Source organism: Acinonyx jubatus, chromosome A1 (genome assembly GCF_027475565.1).
Source record: "Acinonyx jubatus isolate Ajub_Pintada_27869175 chromosome A1, VMU_Ajub_asm_v1.0, whole genome shotgun sequence".
Taxonomy (NCBI): domain Eukaryota; kingdom Metazoa; phylum Chordata; class Mammalia; order Carnivora; family Felidae; genus Acinonyx; species Acinonyx jubatus.
Genome location: NC_069380.1, coordinates 70,489,530 through 70,507,721, shown reverse-complemented (window position 1 = coordinate 70,507,721; position 18,192 = coordinate 70,489,530). Strand labels below are relative to the sequence as shown.

The 18,192-nt window shown below is 43.1% G+C and overlaps 1 protein-coding gene across 8 annotated transcripts in view; it reads left to right on the top strand.

Annotated features, from left to right (window-relative positions):
• GGACT (gamma-glutamylamine cyclotransferase) overlaps positions 1 to 18,192 on the top strand; it is a 46,872-nt gene that overhangs the window by 15,867 nt on the left and 12,813 nt on the right. For 2 of the 8 annotated variants that reach the window (XM_053217586.1, XM_027065175.2), the window contains exon 1: positions 996 to 1,822. The exons of 5 other annotated variants lie outside the window; for them this stretch is intronic. The gene's annotated coding sequence lies outside the window, so the exon portion shown is untranslated. Of the gene's footprint in view, positions 1 to 995; positions 1,823 to 18,192 lie in introns of those variants that run through there. One more of the 8 variants, XM_053217582.1, reaches the window with a different exon arrangement.

Here is an 18,192-nt window from a genome sequence, read left to right as displayed (position 1 = left end):
TGGTGGTCAGAGGACACAGAATTCCAGCCGTGATATCAATACACTCTAGGGAGCTAACATGCAGCATGGTGACTATCATTATACTGTATCGTATTCTTAAAATTTGCTAAGAGACTAGATCATATTTTCACCACACACACACACACGCACACACACACACATACGATAACTCTGAGGTGACAGATGTGGTAATTAGCTTGATGGTGGTAGTCATTTCACAATGAGTACATGTATCAAATCATCACATTGTACACCTTAAATATACACAATTTTAATTCGCCAATTATACTTCAGTAAAGCTGGGGGCAAAAACCCTGAAAGACCTTTCCCTTAAATGGGAAAGACTCACTGGGAAATAAATGGTTTCCCTAAAGATTAATCACTAGAGAGCTTCAGAAATGTTGTATTTTATTATAAATACAGGTTCCTGTTCCCGACTTCAGACATGCTACATTAAACTCTCCAGGGAAGGGGCCCAGGAACAGATACGTTGAAACTTCCCATGTTTTGGGAGCTCAGCCGAGTCCACTTTGCAGACCCCAGACTCCTTGTCCATCCTCTGAAAGCAGGCCCAGTCCTGGGCTGCTGGCAGCCCCATCTTCCTACCTGGGGACCCAGGTCCCACCCATCTCCCCCGCAGGGAATGCCTCCCCTCCCACTCTCCTCCTGTCACTCTCAGGATGACCTTTGCCCTCCTCTCAGGGTCAGTTCACGGTCCAAATCACAAGCAGAATTCCTCTGTCCCTTTCTGTTCTTCATTACCCTCTGTACCAGCACTTTCACTTGGTCACTCAACACATTGTATTCCAATAGTGTATTTTTTGTGTCTCTCTTTAAAGATTTTTTTTTAATTTAAGAGTTTTTTATTGAGGTGAAATTCACATAATATAAAATTCACTGTTTTTAAAGTGAAGAATTCAGGGACATTTCAGCACTATCATAACAATGTACGACCACCTCCGTGTAGTTCCAGAACATTTTCATCAACCTGAAAACTCCTTGTATGCTCGGCAGTCACTTCTCACTGCCCTCAGCCCCTGGCAACCACCAATCTGCTTTCCTGATCTGTGGATTTGCCCATCCTGGTGTTCCATATCATGGAATCAAACAACGTGTGACCTCATGTCTGGCTTCCATCACTCAGGATGTTTTCCGGCTTCATCCACGTTGTATCGTAGATCACATTATCATTTGAGTTGTTTGACAGGAGTTTGCTAGGGTGGCTGTAACAACATTTCACAGACTGGGGGCTTAAACAACAGAGAGCATGGAGGCTACAAGTCCAGATCAGGCTTGGTGTCTCCTGAGGGGTGTCTCCTGGGCTGGCAGATGGCCGCCTTCTCCTAGTGCACTCACATGGCCTTTCCTCTGTGCTCAAGTGTCCCTGGTGTCTGTGTGTCCAGTTTTCCCCTTTTTATAGGGACACCAGTCACACTGGATTAAGGCTCTGAAGACCTCATTTTAACTCAATGACCTGGTTAAAGCACCGTCTCCAAATACGGTCACATTCTGAGGTGCTGGGGGTTTAGGGTTTTAACATATGAATTTGGCTGCGGGTTGGGGCAGGTACAGATTCAGCCCATAACAGTCAGTAGATCTTGTTCACTACTTCGTTTTCACACCACTGTCCACTGTAGAGTTCTCTGAGCACATGCCCCACCTTTCTTCTGGACTTTGAGCTTGAGGGCATAGCTCACATCTGTGTCCTCACAGCCGGCCGGTGTCAGCCAGCCCTGGGTGGATGCCCAGTGCCACTGTCCAGACCCAGCACAGCAAGTGGCCACTTCTCGGGCCCGTATCCTCTTTGCGTTCTCTACCCGCAGTAAGTACACAACACTGGTGTGTCTAGTGAACTAATGATCCTTGCAACTCCTGTTGTCAGAGGAGGCAGCTTTAAACTAAATATCTGCTTGGAAACTGTTGTCATTTCTTTCTTTCTGATGAAAACAGACAGAAGAAATTGGCTAATTGAGAATTCCCAGGACCAGGCAAAAATACTCATTAATTTTCTCCACACATTATGGGGAACAAGTTAAAATGTGTCACCTGTCCTTCAGAAATTTAGTAAGAGCGAAAATAACTGAAATGTAGGGCAGAATGTGACTGGGGAACTAAGATACAAGCAGAGAAGGCTTTGGGACAGATGCAGGGTCTGGGCTGAGATTTTAGGGCTGGGTTGGATTTGAGCAGGAAGGTGTAAGTGTGGTCCAGGTAGCAGTAAAAGGTTAGGATTTGGGGGACGCTAAGCTGGGGAGGGTTTTGGGGAGCAGCAGCAGGGCAGCAAGCGAGAGTTACAGGGTAGGGGTGCAAACAGCTAGATGGGACACATGGTGTCTGGACCCCGAACCCTGTCAGGACACAGCCTGCAGCCCTTGAGCTTGGCCTCAGGAAGCTCGGTACGGCTCAGGGGTGAAGGCAGGGGCTAGGGCTCCTGAAAGGAGAGTAATGATCTGCATTGTAGCTGTTTGAAGGTGGGTAAGGGCAGAGGCTGTGGACAGGAGGGTGGCATGCGGCTGCTTTGAGGGCACAGACTTGGAATTGATGCCGGTCAAGGAGAGAGTTGGGAGAAGATCCACCTTGGAGAGGAAAACAGGGAGTCCAGTTTGAGTTAGACTGGATACTGGGGCTGGCACACAGGCAGCGTGCCTGTCCCAGTGGGCTCAGTGGGGGCTGAGGGAAGTGAGCTCATCACGTGGAGGCCAGAGGGGAAGGTGGATATCACATCCACACTGCCTGAGTCTGCGTGGGCTGCTGTGACAAAGCACCTCAGACTTAGACAGCAGAAGTCTCTTCCTCATGGTTCTGGAGGACGAAAGTCCGAGATCTAGGCGTGGTGGGGTTGGCTTCTCCTGAGGCCTCTGTCCTTGGCTTATGACTCATTTGTGATATGCAGGCAAGTTTGCTCTCATTTGCGGGCAGTGAGATGGTTATTTAAAGAGAATTTCCTGTTTATTTGACAAAGATCCAGATAATAATGTGAAGTAAATCCTGTTTACACCTTGATTTGTTTGCTGAAAATGTGTAGTAGTAAAAATGAAGTAACTGGAAAAAAACAAAACACTTCTCCCTGTGTCCTCACTTGGTCTCTCCTCTGTGGCTGTACGTACGTGTTGATGTCCAAATCTCTTCTTACAAGGACACCAGTCAGACTGGATTAGGGCCCCCCCTAACGACCTCATTTTAATTTAATCACCTCTTTAAAGGGCCTGTCTCCAAATACAGTCACATTCTGAGGTCCTGGAGACTAGGACTTCAACATATGAATTGAGCAGGGGGGGGCACAGTTCAGGCTGTAATAGCACATATGATTTATCCAAGTAAGGTTATGTAAACTACCCTTGCAATTCAAGATAAATAACCATTTACTTCTGCTTTATTTTTCAGTGTGTCATGGGGCCAGGGCAGGGAATAGGAGCACTTTTTTCTAGGTAGTTAAGAGCCTGAACTCCAGAGTCAGACCAGCTGGATCCAGATCCCAGCTCTGCTACTTACTAGCTATTTGACTTTGGTCAAGTCAACACTTTTTACTTACACCCTCTGTCTCCACTTCTTCAGGGGTAAAATGGAAATAAAGGTGCCTACTTCATAGGTTTCTGTGATGATTAAATCAGTTCAGATATGTAAAGTGCTTAAAAGTATACCTGAATCTTTGTAAGTTCTGTGTTAAATGCCTGCCGTGATTATTATTCACACCAGATTTGGAGAGGATGGTGATTATGCAAGGAAGTGTTGCTTTTCTTGCAAAACTAAAGTGTATGTGTGAGAATAAAAATCAAGATGTCACCTCCCCTGAACTTAGTTGAATAGAACACCTAGAGTATTTGCTGTCAAGTGTGTGCAACTGGAGGACCACACAGGTGGTGGGCAGGGCTTGTCATTTTATGGAAAAGTTATTTTACAGTGCTTCTGTGTGCATCCAGTAACTCGAACATTATGGAAGAGCCAGTGAGGTGGGCAAGATGGGAGTTTCCTCCCTGTGAGGCTAAGTGAGGTCCCCCAGGGGCTTCCCCCAATCCAGTCCTTTTGAGTCCCACTATGTCACACAGCCCGGAAGAGGACCCCAGGCAGTAAGCCTGTTTCCAGTATTTTCTCAGAGCAGGGAGACTATGGAAGAGTGATCTCTTGGGCAGAACTAATATTTTTCTATTTGTTTATTTCATTCAAAATAACACTGCTATGGTTTGAATGTTTGTGTGCCCCCCAAATTCATCTGTTGAAGTCTAAACCTCCAATGTGATGCTATTTGGATGTAGAGCTTTTTGGAGGTGATTCGGTTGTAAAGGTGGAGCCCCCTGATGGAATTAGTGTACTTACAAAGAGACCCCAGAGAACTCCCTTGGCCCTCCTGTCGTGTGAGACCTCAGTGAGAAGATGCCATCCTTGAGCCAGAACGCGGGCCCTCACCAGACACTGAATCTGCCAAGGGCCTTGATCTCGGACTTTTTAGCCTCCAGAACTGTGAGAAGCAAGTGTGTGTTGTTTATTAATCACTCAGTCCGTGGTAGTTTTGTTACAGCAACCCAGACTGACTCCAATTGGTTGGGTACACACACACCTGAGGCTCTGTGCTGGGTGCTTTACCTGGGTTATCTTGGGGGATGCCCACCATACCTCTGTGAAGTGCTGCTGTGTGATTGGACAGAGAAGGAAACTGAGGGCCACAGGTTTGGTCATTTGCCAGTGTCACTGCCCAGGCTTGTCTGGTTCCAAAGCCAGTCCCCCCACAGGGCAGCACTTCTGCCCTCTCAGGCCCGGGGTCAAATGTGAAAAGCACCTCTGGGCAGCAGCATAGCTAAGTTCTAAGGGAATATTTATTGCACAGATTTGCTTTTGTTTTGAAGGTAGCAAAAGGGAACCCACTTGGAGAATGCTTGGCCTTTAAAAATCACATTTTGAAATAGGTCTCGTGTCTCAGGAGAGCCCTCATTGCTAACACAACCTCTAAAATGGGTCAGAAATGGAAGTAATGGAGCAAAAGGTGGGTCTTACCTCTCACTAACACTCAGGAATAAGCAACTCTCCTGGGCAGTTGGTAACTAATATGGAAATTTTGCTCATATGAGAAAATGAGAACCAAAAGGAAATATAAAAGAGTTCAGGGAAGTTGAGATAATTAATGGTAAGCTCAAGGAGGTTTAGATCATTAATGGTGAGTTAATAAGAAATGTAACTTGAAATACTGAAACAGAGTTTAAAATGTTCCTCCAGGAATTTTAATGTTTACGAGACAGGTGAGTGCAGCCAAGAGCTTACCTATGGGTGCAGAGTCAAAAGTTAGGGAGAAAAGAGGTGTTTCTTGGGACTGGGTAGATGAGACAGTGTGTGAGTGGTGGGTGCTCTGGGGGCATGTGCATGTGATGAAATGATCCCCCACAATCACCAGCCCTGGAGGAGGTGGGGGTGGGGGTACAGCATGTGCTGTTGGAGACATTCTGGACAGCAAAGATTTCTCCCACACGTACGTCAGTCTTTTTGGGTCACGTGCCCTAATGCTTTAGAGAAGAGCTGCACTGTATTTTTTAGGACACTGTGTCCCAGGAACACACACATACACACAGAACTCATACAAGAGTCTGGGAGAACAAAGATAGATTATGTGAAGAAATGGAACTATCTATAACAAAAAACCCAGGCAAGTCACAGGCATCTAATGAGGGCAGGTGATGATGGCAGAGATATGGGTCCTTAACTGAGAGGATCACTAGGTGAAAATAGTACAAACAGGCATTGTGCCTGAGGCCAAACCTGGTGCTCCACATCCTTATTAAATCTTCCTACTGGCCTGGCTGAGGAAGGGTTTTCACTCACCCAGGAAATGGGTAATCCTGGTGTCCTGGTGGGGCTAGAACTTGAACCCAGGGCAATTCCATCTTGTTTCCAGATGGAGACTTGAGTTAAGCTCCCCTGGGTAAAAGCTAAGAAACGAGAATGTAAAGAGACTTCTCAGCAATCTTCATTGAAATTGAGGCAGAGGAATGGATAAATCAGTTTGGCAAAGATAAGGCCTAAAATTTATGGAATCCTAACATACTGCAAAAAAGCAAGTACAGGGGTGCCTGGCTGGCTCAATCAGTGGAGCATGTGACTCTTCATCTCGGGGTTCTGAGTTGTAGAGATTACTTAAAAATAAAAAAAATCTTTAAAAAAAAAGCAAGTACAATCAGAGTGGATAAAGGGGACTTTGTACAAATACTGATGTTTGGCAGGCCTTTAAAAAATAAGTTGGCTTTATTGATTTATATGAGATGAAATTCACCTATTTAATATTTGAAGTTCAGTAATTTTTTTTCAGTTCAGTGAATTTTTACAAATGTATATACTCATGTACTCCCCACTATAAGCAGATACAGAATATTTTCATGAACCCAGAAGGTTGCCTCATGCCCCTGTACAGTCCATTTCCTCTATTCTCCCAGCTGGAGCAGCCACTGCTGTTTTCTGCCCCTCTGGTTTGTGTTTTCCAAAATGTCAGTGGACACTCATCATATGGCACGTAGCCTTTTGCATCTGGCTTCTTTCACTTGGCATATACATTTGAGATTTATCTGTATTATTACATCTATACTCCTCAAATTGTCTATGCATTCTCGGGTTGATGGACATTTGGGTTATTTCCAGCTATTGCCTACTATGAATAGAACTGCTGTAGACATTCATATATAGGTCTTCATGCAGGATATGAAATTACTCATCTTGAGTATATCCCCAAGAGTGAGATTGCTAGGTTGTATGATAAACATATCTTTAATTTTTTAAGATTGTTTTCCAAAGTTGCTGCACTGTTTTCCAAAAGCAACGTATAGTTTCAGTTGCCCTACATCTTTGTCAACACTTGGTATCAGTAGTCTTTTCAATTTTACCCATTCTATGATGGTATCTTACTATAGTTTTTATTTGCATTTCTCTAATGATTAATGATATTAAGCATCTTTTCATGTGCTTATGAGATTCATATATCAGTAGAGTGTTTAAATCTTTTGCCCAGTTTTAATTGGGTTGTTTTTCTTCTTCCTGATTTTTAAGAGTTCTCTGTATATTCTGGATATAAGTAATTTATCAAATATATCCAGGCATACCTTGTTTTATTGCACATCACTTCATTGCACTTTGCAGATAATTAGGTGTTTTTTTGTTTTTTGTGTGGTTTTTTGTTTGTTTTTACAAATTGAAGGTTCATGGCAACCCTGTTCCAAGCAAGTCTACAGTTGCTATTTTTCCAATAGCAGTTGCTCACTTCATGTCTCTGTGTCACATTTTGGTAATTATTGCAATATTTTAATCTTTTCTATTAATATTAAACAGCTGAATCTTGAACAATGGAGGGGGCTAGGGACACCAGCCCCCCTACAAATAGCCCAAAGTATGCATGTAACTTGGACTCCCCAAAAACTTAACTACTAATAGCTTACTGTTGACCAGAAGACTTATTGATAACAAACAGGTGATTAACACATATTTTGTATATTATATGTATTACATACTGTATTCTTGCGACAAAGTAAGCTAAAGAAAAGAAAATGTTATTAAGAAAATCATAAAGAAGAGAAAAAGCATTTACAGTACTGTATTTCTCAAAAAGAATTCAATTATAAATGGACCCACAGAGTTCAAACCTGTGTTCAAGGGAGAACTGTATTTGTTATCTGTGATCAGTGGTTACAACTTGCTGAAAGCTCAGGCAGTTAGCATTTTTTTTAGTAATAAAGTATTTTTTAAATTAACGTATGTACAGTTTTTTAGACATAATGCTGTTGCACTTAATATAAAGCATAGTGTAAACATAACTTTTATATGCACTGGAAAACCAGAAAATTCATTTGACTTGCTTTATTGCAATGCTTGCTATATTGCAGTCATCTGGAACCGTACCTGCAGTATCTCCAAGGTCTATCTGTGTGTGTTTTGGAGATGTTTTTCCCAGTCTGAGTTTGCCCTTCCATTTAATCACCAGAGCCTTTTGAGAGCAGGTTTTGATTCTGATGAAGTCCATCTTATCCATGTTCTCTGTTTATTATTTGTACTTTTTGTGTCCTATCAAAAGCTTTTATTCTAGAATTGTAACTCTTACAGTTTGTACACATTTTGAGTTAAGTATATGGAATGAGATGAGTTGTTCTTTTTTTTTTTTTTTAATATGGATATCCTGTTTTCCAGTACCTTTTGTTTTAAAGACTGTCCGTTCTTGAATTGCCTTGGTACCTTTATCTACTTCTAGACTCTCTATTCTGTTCAACTGATTTTTTTAACCAGTTATTTTTATTGAGATAGAATTCACATACCTTATGGTATTCACCATATCAAATTTGATTTGATCAAATTTGATTCACCATATCAAAGTGCATATAATTCAGTGGTTTTTAGTGTATTAACAAGGTTGTACAACCATCACTACTGTCTAATTCTATGACATTCCCATTACTACAGAAAGAAATTCCATTGATATTTTTTCCAGCTTTGTTGAGATATAATTGGCATATAAGTTTAAGCATACAGTGTGTTGATCTGATACATTTATTTGTTTTAATGTTTATTATTGAGATAGAGAGCATGCATGCATACATGCGAGTAGGGGGAGGGGTAAAGAGAGGGGGAGACAGATCTGAAGCAGGCTCTGAACTGACAGTAGAGAGCCCCATGTGGGGCTTGAACTTACGAACCATGAGATCATGACCTGAGCCGAAGCTGAACAACTGACTGAGCCACCCTGGTGCCCCAATCTGATACATTTATATATTGCAATATGATTACCACCATAGTACCAGCTTACATCTCTATCATGTCACATGTTGTTAATTTCTTTTTTTTTTTAAGTTTTACTTATTTTTACATGTTTATTTATTTTGAGAGAAAGCACACATGAGGGGGGAGAGAAGCAGAGAGAGGAGAGAGAGAGAATCCCAAGCAGGCTCCACACTGTCAGCACAGAGTCCTATGTGGGGCTCGATCTCACAAACTGAAAGATCATGACCTGAGCCGAATTCAAGAGTCAGACACTTAATCGACTAAGCCACCCAGGCTAATTTTTATTTAAGTAATCTCTAACCCATGAGGGGCTCAAACCCAAGAGTTGCATGCTCTACTGACTGAGCCAGCCAAGCATCCCTATTATTTCTTTTTTGTGGTGACATTTAAGATCTCTCTTGTCAAATATATAATATAGTACTGTTAACTGTATTCACAGTGCTGTGCATTAGATCCCAAGAATGTATTCATCTTCTAACTGGAAGTTTGTACCCTTTGATCAACATCTCCCCATTTCACCCAGCCCCAGCACCTGGTAATTGCCATTCTACTCTCTGTTTCTACAAGTTTGGCTTTCTGTCTTTCTCTGACTTTCATTTAATATGCCCTCAAGGTTGATCCATGTTGTTGCATACAGCAGGGTTTCCTTCTTTTTCATGGATGAGTAGTATTCCATATGTTACATGCACATACAATCTTTTTTATCCATTCATCTGTTGACAGACATTTAGGTTGTTTCTGTATCTTGGCTGTTGCAATTAGTGCAGTGACACAGGAGTGCAGATATCTCTTTGTATATATACCTGTGAGTGGGATTACTGGATCATTTAGTAGTTCTGTTTTTAATTTTTCTGTGACCTCATATGATCTACCATACTGTTTTCCATAGTGGCTGTACCAATTTACATTCCCACCAGCAGTGCAGAAGGGTTGCCTTTTTTCTAGCCCTTGCCAACCTTTGTTACCTCATCTTTTTGATGATAGTCATTCTGACAGGTATGAGGTGATACCTCATTGTAGTTTTTTTCTAATGTTTATTTATTTAGAGAGAGCACATGAGCTGGGAAGGGGCAGAGAGAGAGAGAGAGAAAATCCCAAGCAGGCTCCATACTGTCAATGTAGAGCACAAGAGTCAGATGCTTAACCAACTGAGCCACCCAGGTGCCCCCCTCACTGTGGTTTTTATTTGCATTTTCCCGATGTTGAGCACCTTTTTATGTACCTATTGGCCCTCTGTATGTCTTTGGGAAAATGTCTATTCAGTTCCTCTGCCCCTTTTTTAATCAGATTGTTTGTTTTGTTGTTGTTGTTACTGAGTTGTAGGCATTTTTTTTTTAAATATATTTTGGATATTAACCCTTTATCAGATATATGGTTTGCAAGTATTGTGTCCCATTCCATAGGTTGCCTTTTCATTGCTAATTGTTTCTTTTGCTGCAGAGAAGCTTTTTAGTTTGATGTAGTCTCACAGATTTTTGTTTTTGTTGCTTTTGCTTTTGGTGTCATATCTGAAAAATTGTTGACAAGACCAATGTCCAGGAGCTTTTCCCCTGTATTTTCTTGTGAGAATTTAAGTTTCAGGTCTTAATTTAAATCTCTAATCCATTTCAAGTGAATTTTTGAAGTGGTGTAAGGTAAGTATTCAGTTGTATTTTTCTGCACGTGGCTGTTCAGTTTTCCTGACTCTATTTATTGAAGAGACTGTCCTTTTCCCATTTTGTATTCTTGGTTCCATGTATAATATTAGTTGACTGTATATGCTGGGGTTTATTTCTGGACTGTCAATTCTGTTCCACTGTCAATGTGTCTATGGTTTATGCCACTACCATACTGTTTTAATTACTGTAGCTTTGTAGTACAGTTTTAAATCATGAAGTGTGAGGTCTCCAGCTTTGTTTTACTTTCTCAGGACTGCTTTGTCTATTTAGGGTCTTTTGTGGTCCTGTACAAGTTTTAGGATTGTCTTTTATATTTCTGTGAAAAATGCCATTGAGATTTTGATAGAGATTGCATTGAACCTATATATAACTTTGGGTAATATCGACATTTTAACAATATTAATTCTTCCAATCCATGAATATGGGCTATCTTCCCATTTGTTCATGTCTTCAATTATTTTTAATCAAAGTCTTACAGTTTTCAGTGCACTGATCCCTCACCTCCTTGGTTGAATTTATTCCTAGGAATTTTATTCTTTTTGGTGCTTTTGTGACTGGGATTGTTTCCTTAGTTCTTTTTCAGATATTTTGTCATTATTGTATAGAATACAATTGATTTCTTTGTGTTGATTTTGTATTCTGCAGCTTAACTAAATTTGTTATTTAGCTCTAACAGTTTTTTGGAAGACTCTGTAGAATTTTCTATATACAAGAATGTATAGTTTTCATACAAAGACAGTTTTACTTCTTCCTTTCCAGCATAGATGCCTTTTATGTCTTCATCTAGCCTGACTGCTCTGGCCAGGACTTCTAGCAGTATGTTGAATAAGACTGGTGAGAGTGGGCATCCTTGTCTTTTTCCTAATCTTAGAGGAAAAGCTTTAAGGTTTTCACTATTATGTTGTCAGCTGTGGGTTTGTCATATATAAACTTTATTATGATGAGGTATGTTCCTTCTGTACCTAGTTTGTTGAGAGTTTCTATCGTGAAAGGATGTTGTGCTTTTGTCAAATGCTTTTTCTGCATCTATCGAGATGATTGTATGATTTTATCTTTCATTCTATTAATGTCATATTTGTCATATTTGTTGACTTGTGTGTATTGAACCATCTTTGCATCCAGGAATAAATCCCACTTGATTATGGTGTATGATCCTTTTAATGTGCTGTTGAGTTTGGTTTGCTAATATTTTGTTAAGAATTTTTGCATCTGTATTCATCCGGAATATGAGTCTGTAGTCGTCTTGTGGTGTTGTTATTTGGCTTTGGTATCAGGTTAATGCTGGACTTGTAAAATAAGTTTGGGAGTATTCCCATCTCTTCAAGTTTCTGGCTGAGTTTGAGAAGGATTGGCATTAAGGTGGAATTCAGTGAAACCATGTGGTCCTGGGATTTTCTTTGTTGGGAGGTTTTTGATCACTGACTTGGTCTCCTTCCTTGTTAATAGTCCGTTCATATATTCTGTTTCTCCGCCGATCTATCTTAATAAGTTGTATGTTTCTAGGAATCTATCAGTTTTTTGTAGTTGTCCAATTTGTTGGCAGATAATTATTCATAGGGGTCTCCTGTGGTCCTATGTATTCCTGTGGTGTCAACTGTAATGTCTCCTCTTTTTATTCTGATTTTATGTACTTGAGTCTTCTCTCTTTTTTTCTTAGTCTAGCTAAAATTGTGTCAATTTTATCTTAAAAAAAACAGCTCTTAGTTTCATTGATGTTTTCTATTTTTCTGGCCTCTATTTATTTCTGCCCTGATCTTTGTTATTCCTTCCTTCTGCAAACTTTAGGCTTAATTTATTCTCTTTTCCTCCTTCCTGGAAGTCTGTCCTCTACTCTGTTACTATATGTGTTTTAAAAATGTAAAATGCAATTTTATGAAAGTATAACACATCAGAAAAGTGTGGAAATCATATAGCATGATAGGAATCATAATAGGAACACACCGTGTAAACAGCACCCAAATCAAGTGTGCTCATGTCTTTCCTTGGCAGTAACCACTGTCCTGACATCCAGCAGCAGAGGTCAGTCTGGCTATTATTCATGTTCTTATAAATACAGTCATACAGTATGTGCTGTTTCTGCCTGACTTCTGTCACTCAGCATTGCTTGTGAGATTCATCCATGTTGTTACATGTAGTTGTCCATTCGTTCTCACTGCTGTGGAGTTTTCCACAGTATACCACACTTTATTAGCCTGTTTTAATTACTGTTGAGGGACATTTGGGTAGTATCTGCATTTGAGTTATTATAAATAGTGCTGATCAGAATATGTCAAGCAGTCTTCCACTGGGGTTGCACTAGATAATTTTTTAAAACACAAATCTTACCATGTCACCTCTCAGGCTTACTACCCTTAGTTACCCCATCACATAGGGCTGAGAGTTAGGTCTCTAGTGACCCGGACCCAGCCTCCCTCCTCTGTCTCTTCCCCTATAGTCCTGGCCTCACACTCATGCCCTGACCCCCAGGCATGCCCAGGCTGTCCTCCTGCTCAAACCACCCATTTGTCCCCTAGCCATCCCCTGACTTGTGTCCACCTCTTTCCTGTTTCTCTTCAAAGACTCTGCTGTTCAGATAGTCATTCTCCTTTGGGACCTGTGATGCCCTGCTTCCCCAGGCATGTCTCATTGGCCTCCCCACAGTGTGTCTTATAATCATCTTTTAATGTAAATCTCAGGTGTTTAGCACCTGGGAAAGAGGTACAGTCCACCTGGTCTGCATTGGTCTTGCTCTCGCTATGAGACAGGGACCTGCTCTCTAAAGAACTGTCTTTATTCCAAGATTGGAACAGTAGGAGGGAGAGAGAAATTCCTTAACTTAAAAATAGTTGAAATCTTTGTTATAGTGATAGAATGCCAAATTTGCATGAATTTTGAAGGATCAGCTCCTTTGGGCAACTGTGGCCTGGTGGTGTCCTTCCCTCCTTGGGAAGCTGGGGGATGATGCAGAGAGAGGCGGCTCTTTCTGGAGCTCCTCTTCCTTGCCTTCCCCTGCTGCCTCTGCACCATGTCACACTGGACAGCAGAGCCCAGGGGTCCTGGCTGTGGGCACCCACTCAAAGGACTGGTAGAGAGTTGCACAGCTACTTTAACTAGGGGGCTTCAAGTGGGACTGTCTTTAACCTTTAGTTTGTAGTTTGTGAAGCATCACCTCGGGGCGGGGGGGGCAGATTGCTTTGTCATTTGGGGAAACTCCTGAGATACCAGATGACATCTGTTACTACCAGCTCTGGCTGGAGTGGGGAGATGGTTTTTCCTCCTGCTGACCACAGGCTGGTTGGTCCCAGGATAGAGGAGGGTGGAGAGGAGAGACACCTTATTTTCTTCTCTTTGTGTTTATACATACAACATGGCTTTTTGTTTGTTTTTTAGTAAGAAAGTCTTTTGGACAAGTAAAATGACAAAGCTCCTATAAACAAAAAACTAAAATCCTTGGGCTATTTGATTAGGAAAATGTTTGAGTAAACCCATGGTAGCTTCCCTGAGTACTTCTGTTTATCATGATTGAAAGAACATTTATAAACCTAAAAAAATATATCCAGTAATGGAAAAACAAAGCTATTGTTCTGTTGTTTTGAAATAAGTTTGAAAAAGTGTTTAAACTAAATATAGCAGTATCTGTTCTTTGATAACCACAAAATAGTAACAACAGAGTTTTACATTCTAACTGGATTTTGCTCTTCCCAGGAACAGACTCTATGTTGGCTTTTAAGTGGTTTTTAAAAGCCAAGTTAGACCAGATTGGCTTTTTAGTAATATTTTGAGTCCTGGGATCCATCCCCGAACACTAGAGAGGCCAAAGTGTCATGGACCCTGAGGAAGAATGGTGTGTTCAGCCTCAATGCTACTGACTTCTGTCAGCTGGTCCTAGTGATAATGTAGCTTTTAAAGTGGGATTGAAAAAAACATTGGTGGGGATTTCGTACATGAAAGGATTGGATTCAGTTCAGTGCATTCAGTTCCCTTGAAACCCAACATATTTTTCTAGTAGTTTTGGACCCAAAGAGTTCTGGCTGCCATCAGCAAACAGCGACCAGCTGCGTGTTTAGGCCCCACAGGAATGTGAGTAATGGATCCACTTTACGTGAAGTATTTAAAAGCATGTTCAGTAACATAGCCTTCATTTCCTCCCCACTTCTTTCTTATAATTCAGTTTTTGCTGCCCTCTCAACTGTTTTAATTGAGATGAACTGAGGGAATGAGAAAAGCACCGGAAGGATTTGAATGCTTTGGGGACAGGTAATTAATCAAAACCCGCATTAGGCTTAATATTCTGTGCTTTTATTTTTAAGAAAGCTTATTTCTTTTTAAGAACTGTTTAAAAACGGAGATCCGTGTGTCACATGTGCACCGGGGGCGGTCCTCCTGGTGCTCCAGCAGGCAGTTACCTTCCCTCTAGGTCTGCATTCCTCCCCCTCGCCTACCTGACTTCCTGTGGGTAGCCAGCACCTTTGCAGAGAATTTAGACAGGATTTAACAATATTCTCAGCAAAGGTAATTCTGAAGGTAGATCTGTTTGTTACCGGAAGAATTAAGTCCTGAATTCCAGAGCCCACTGGGAATGGAGTTTGGCTCATTGCTGATTCACTGTGGGCTGGCAGTGCCAACTGGCAGGGGAGCATGGGGCCGGGAGCACTGGACACACCAGTGGGTGGGAGCCACGTGTGCTGGTGGTTTCCAAGTGATGCTCAGGGCCACTTTGGTGGTCTAGGTCGTGCTCTGGAGCTTTGCAGTTGTATCTGCTGGTCATCTTCCAGAGTCCTTTCGCTAATTCAGTTCTGTCCCATGTCATTCGGAGAGGCCTGTGATCTGCCCCCCCTGTGGATCCTGGGTCCCAGGGCAGCCGAGCCCAGGGTGCCCACACCCCCCACTGCCATCCGCTGTGGCCTTGCCTCATGTGGCTAGGTGAAACAGGCCCCTCTGACAGTCAGCAGGGGCTTGGCTTTGACCTCTGATTTCCCAGCTCTCTGTCCAGTGCTCCTTCTGGGAGGCTTGTTTCTGTAAAGCTATGAAATACCATATTAAGTAGAGGGAGTGAGGGCTCAGACCTAGCCAGGAACCCTCACCTGCATTCGTAACAAGTTTATTCACTTTTGGGTAGGCCTGACTTCTAAAGCCTTAGAGTTGTTTAAACAGGTGTATGTTCTCTTCTTTCTAGAATAGTTTGTTAGCACACTACCTAAAAAAGCATGGCTTTGTATGACATTTTGTAATAGTTCTGTGTTGCTTCTGACTCACATGTAAGTTGCACTTCCAAGCTTCCCATTCTCACCTAGGAAAGCAGATCAGTTGAATAAAAACCATTTTGTTACTACAGACTTAAAATGTTTCTGAAAAAACCTGTCAGTAGTACACTAAAGGATAGTCCTTCCCCTTCCCTCTGCTGCTTGTGGGCCTGAGTTGTCATGGAGGAAAAACAAAGACCTTTGGGGGCATACGAGATGCAAGTTACCTGCCTCTAACCAGACCCACTGGCCCCTTTGCCCTGCCCTGTAGACAGACACTGGGTTGGGACACGGTGCAGATTCTTGGCTCTTTCTCTTGACCCGAGGGCTTGTGCCAGGCAGCATGAACATACCTTGAGCAGCTGCCAGCATGTCAGGGAAGAGCTCCACTCTTCTCTAGCAGGCTTGCAGATATACTCTAACAGGCAGATCATTTGCTGTGTTTCTTAGTAGCCAAGTGTGGGAACCTCCGCTCAGTCAGCAACAGTGGACGGGCCCTGGGTGGGCAAGGATAGCTGGTGGGGCCTGAGTCTGAATCCCAGCAGCTGATTCACTGCTCCCTCAGCCCCAGCTCCTAGGGCTGCTTCACCTTCCGGGAAGAAGTCTTCTGGCCTTGTACTGCATGTTGGGTTCCAGAAAGTGACTAAGGGAGGCCACCACAAATCCTAAATAAAAGACAGGAAGTGTTTGCTGTTGACTGGGGATTGTGGAACATGTTGAACTCAGGTAAGAATATAAACGGATAATAATATAGACTGAGAGGCTGGCAAACTGTGTTCCTTCTGTGATCTCATTTCATCTTTTTCTTTACTTCAGTTTTCTTTGAGATATAATGTATACACAAGAAAATTTACACATTAAGTATGTAGGTGCATGATTCTGACAAACATATACCTGCCTTCCTACATTCAAAGCAAGTTCTGCTTGGAATGGAGTTTTGCTTCTCCCAGCTGACCTGGTCATAGACATACCATGTTACTTGTGCCCACTGAGTCTCATAGAGTCCCATGCTCCTGTCCCCGAGACTGTGCTCCTGGGGCACCAAGAATGCTGTGTGCCACTGGGGCTGCGTGGATCTTCTCTGTTCGCTAGCGCTCCCTCAGACTTAAGTTCAAAGAGAAAATTATTAGGAATTCCAGGATGGTGGCAGCCTCTGGGTGCTGATTCCATGGTGCCTGGCAGCCCGCCAGGTCTCCGTAGACACCTGTGGCTGTCTTCTGGGTGAGGATATCAAGGGAGCCCAGTGTGGAGCGGTGGCCCAAGCCACCAGCTGCCTGGGCCCTCTGGAGGCCAGAGGCAGTGAGAGAAATGCCTCCTCCCAGAGTTGGGCGAGAGCCTTCGGAGGGCAGGACAGGTGAAGGCAGACACAGCTGCTCTGTCGGCTATAACTGGGCACCTTGTGTAAGTCACTCTGCCTCGGTTTCCCCATCTGTAAAATGGGGAGAAGCTAGAGAGTAAGGAGCTCTCCCATTGAATGTTAACTTGAGAATGTAAAATGAAGCATTTAGCACAGGGCTAGGCACGGAGTAAATGCTGTCAACTCTTGATGGCCAGCATTATTCATACTGTCCCCTCTGAGCCACAGGTGGGCTCTTTGTGAGGACTCTCAGCACCTTCTTCTGGGCATCTCACCTGCTGAGGGTACCCAGTGCTCTCCCCACCACCTCCAGCTGGCGGGGCCAGACCTTTCTGTGCCTCCGGCCAGGAGGCAGCAGCACCGCCGCCCTGGCCGTGCCTGGTGTTTGTGGCTGTGGCCCTGGCAGCCCTGGCCGGGCCACTGTCCAGCCTGTTTCCAGAGAGGCCTGTCCCTGACTTGGCATTTGGGGGACTTTACAGCTGTTCTTCCCAGACTTTTGAGTGGGCCCAGGGATGTGAGGGCATGGTCACGTCCCCCTCGTTGGTCACTCTGTGTTTAAAGATGGTAAAATAATTGCCTTAAAAGTGGTATGGCATTCAAAATTTTCTTTGTAAAAATGTCTGGTATGGCCAAAGAGTGAAAACGCATGGAATGGTTGCTGAGGCAGCATTCAGAGGAACCCGTGTGGCATCAGGGACCATAAAGCGCCTGTTTGTTTCATGGACCCATGAAGGGTCAGAGTTGGAGGGGACAGCTGTGAGTGGAGACCCTCGCTTCTTGATTTCAAAGGCACCGCCGTTTCACCGGAGCTGCTCGGTTAATGTAAGAAAGGTGTTTTGCCATCAACGTTTCCGGGGTATTCGGTGGGGTTGGCGCAGGGTCAGCCGGGCAGGAAGCCCTTGTCGTTGCTAGAAAGAAACTAGCAAGCAGGAGAGTGACAGCATCAAAGCACCCACAGGATGCGGCCGGAGCCCTCCCTGGCGCGTCGCCCACGAGCCGCTCAGAGGGGAGAGTGACGTGACCTTCCAGCGCTTGGTGCTCCAGGCCGAGCTCCAGCTTAAAGTTCAAGGCATTTTGTTTTTTCACCTGTTTCCTACAGTTCTGAGAAACTTCTGAAGAATTAATGTGTAACTGTATCAGACACTCAGGGGTGTTCTCAAGGGAAAATAATGTTACAGTCGGGGGAAAAGCAGCCACTTGACTGAGATGCCAG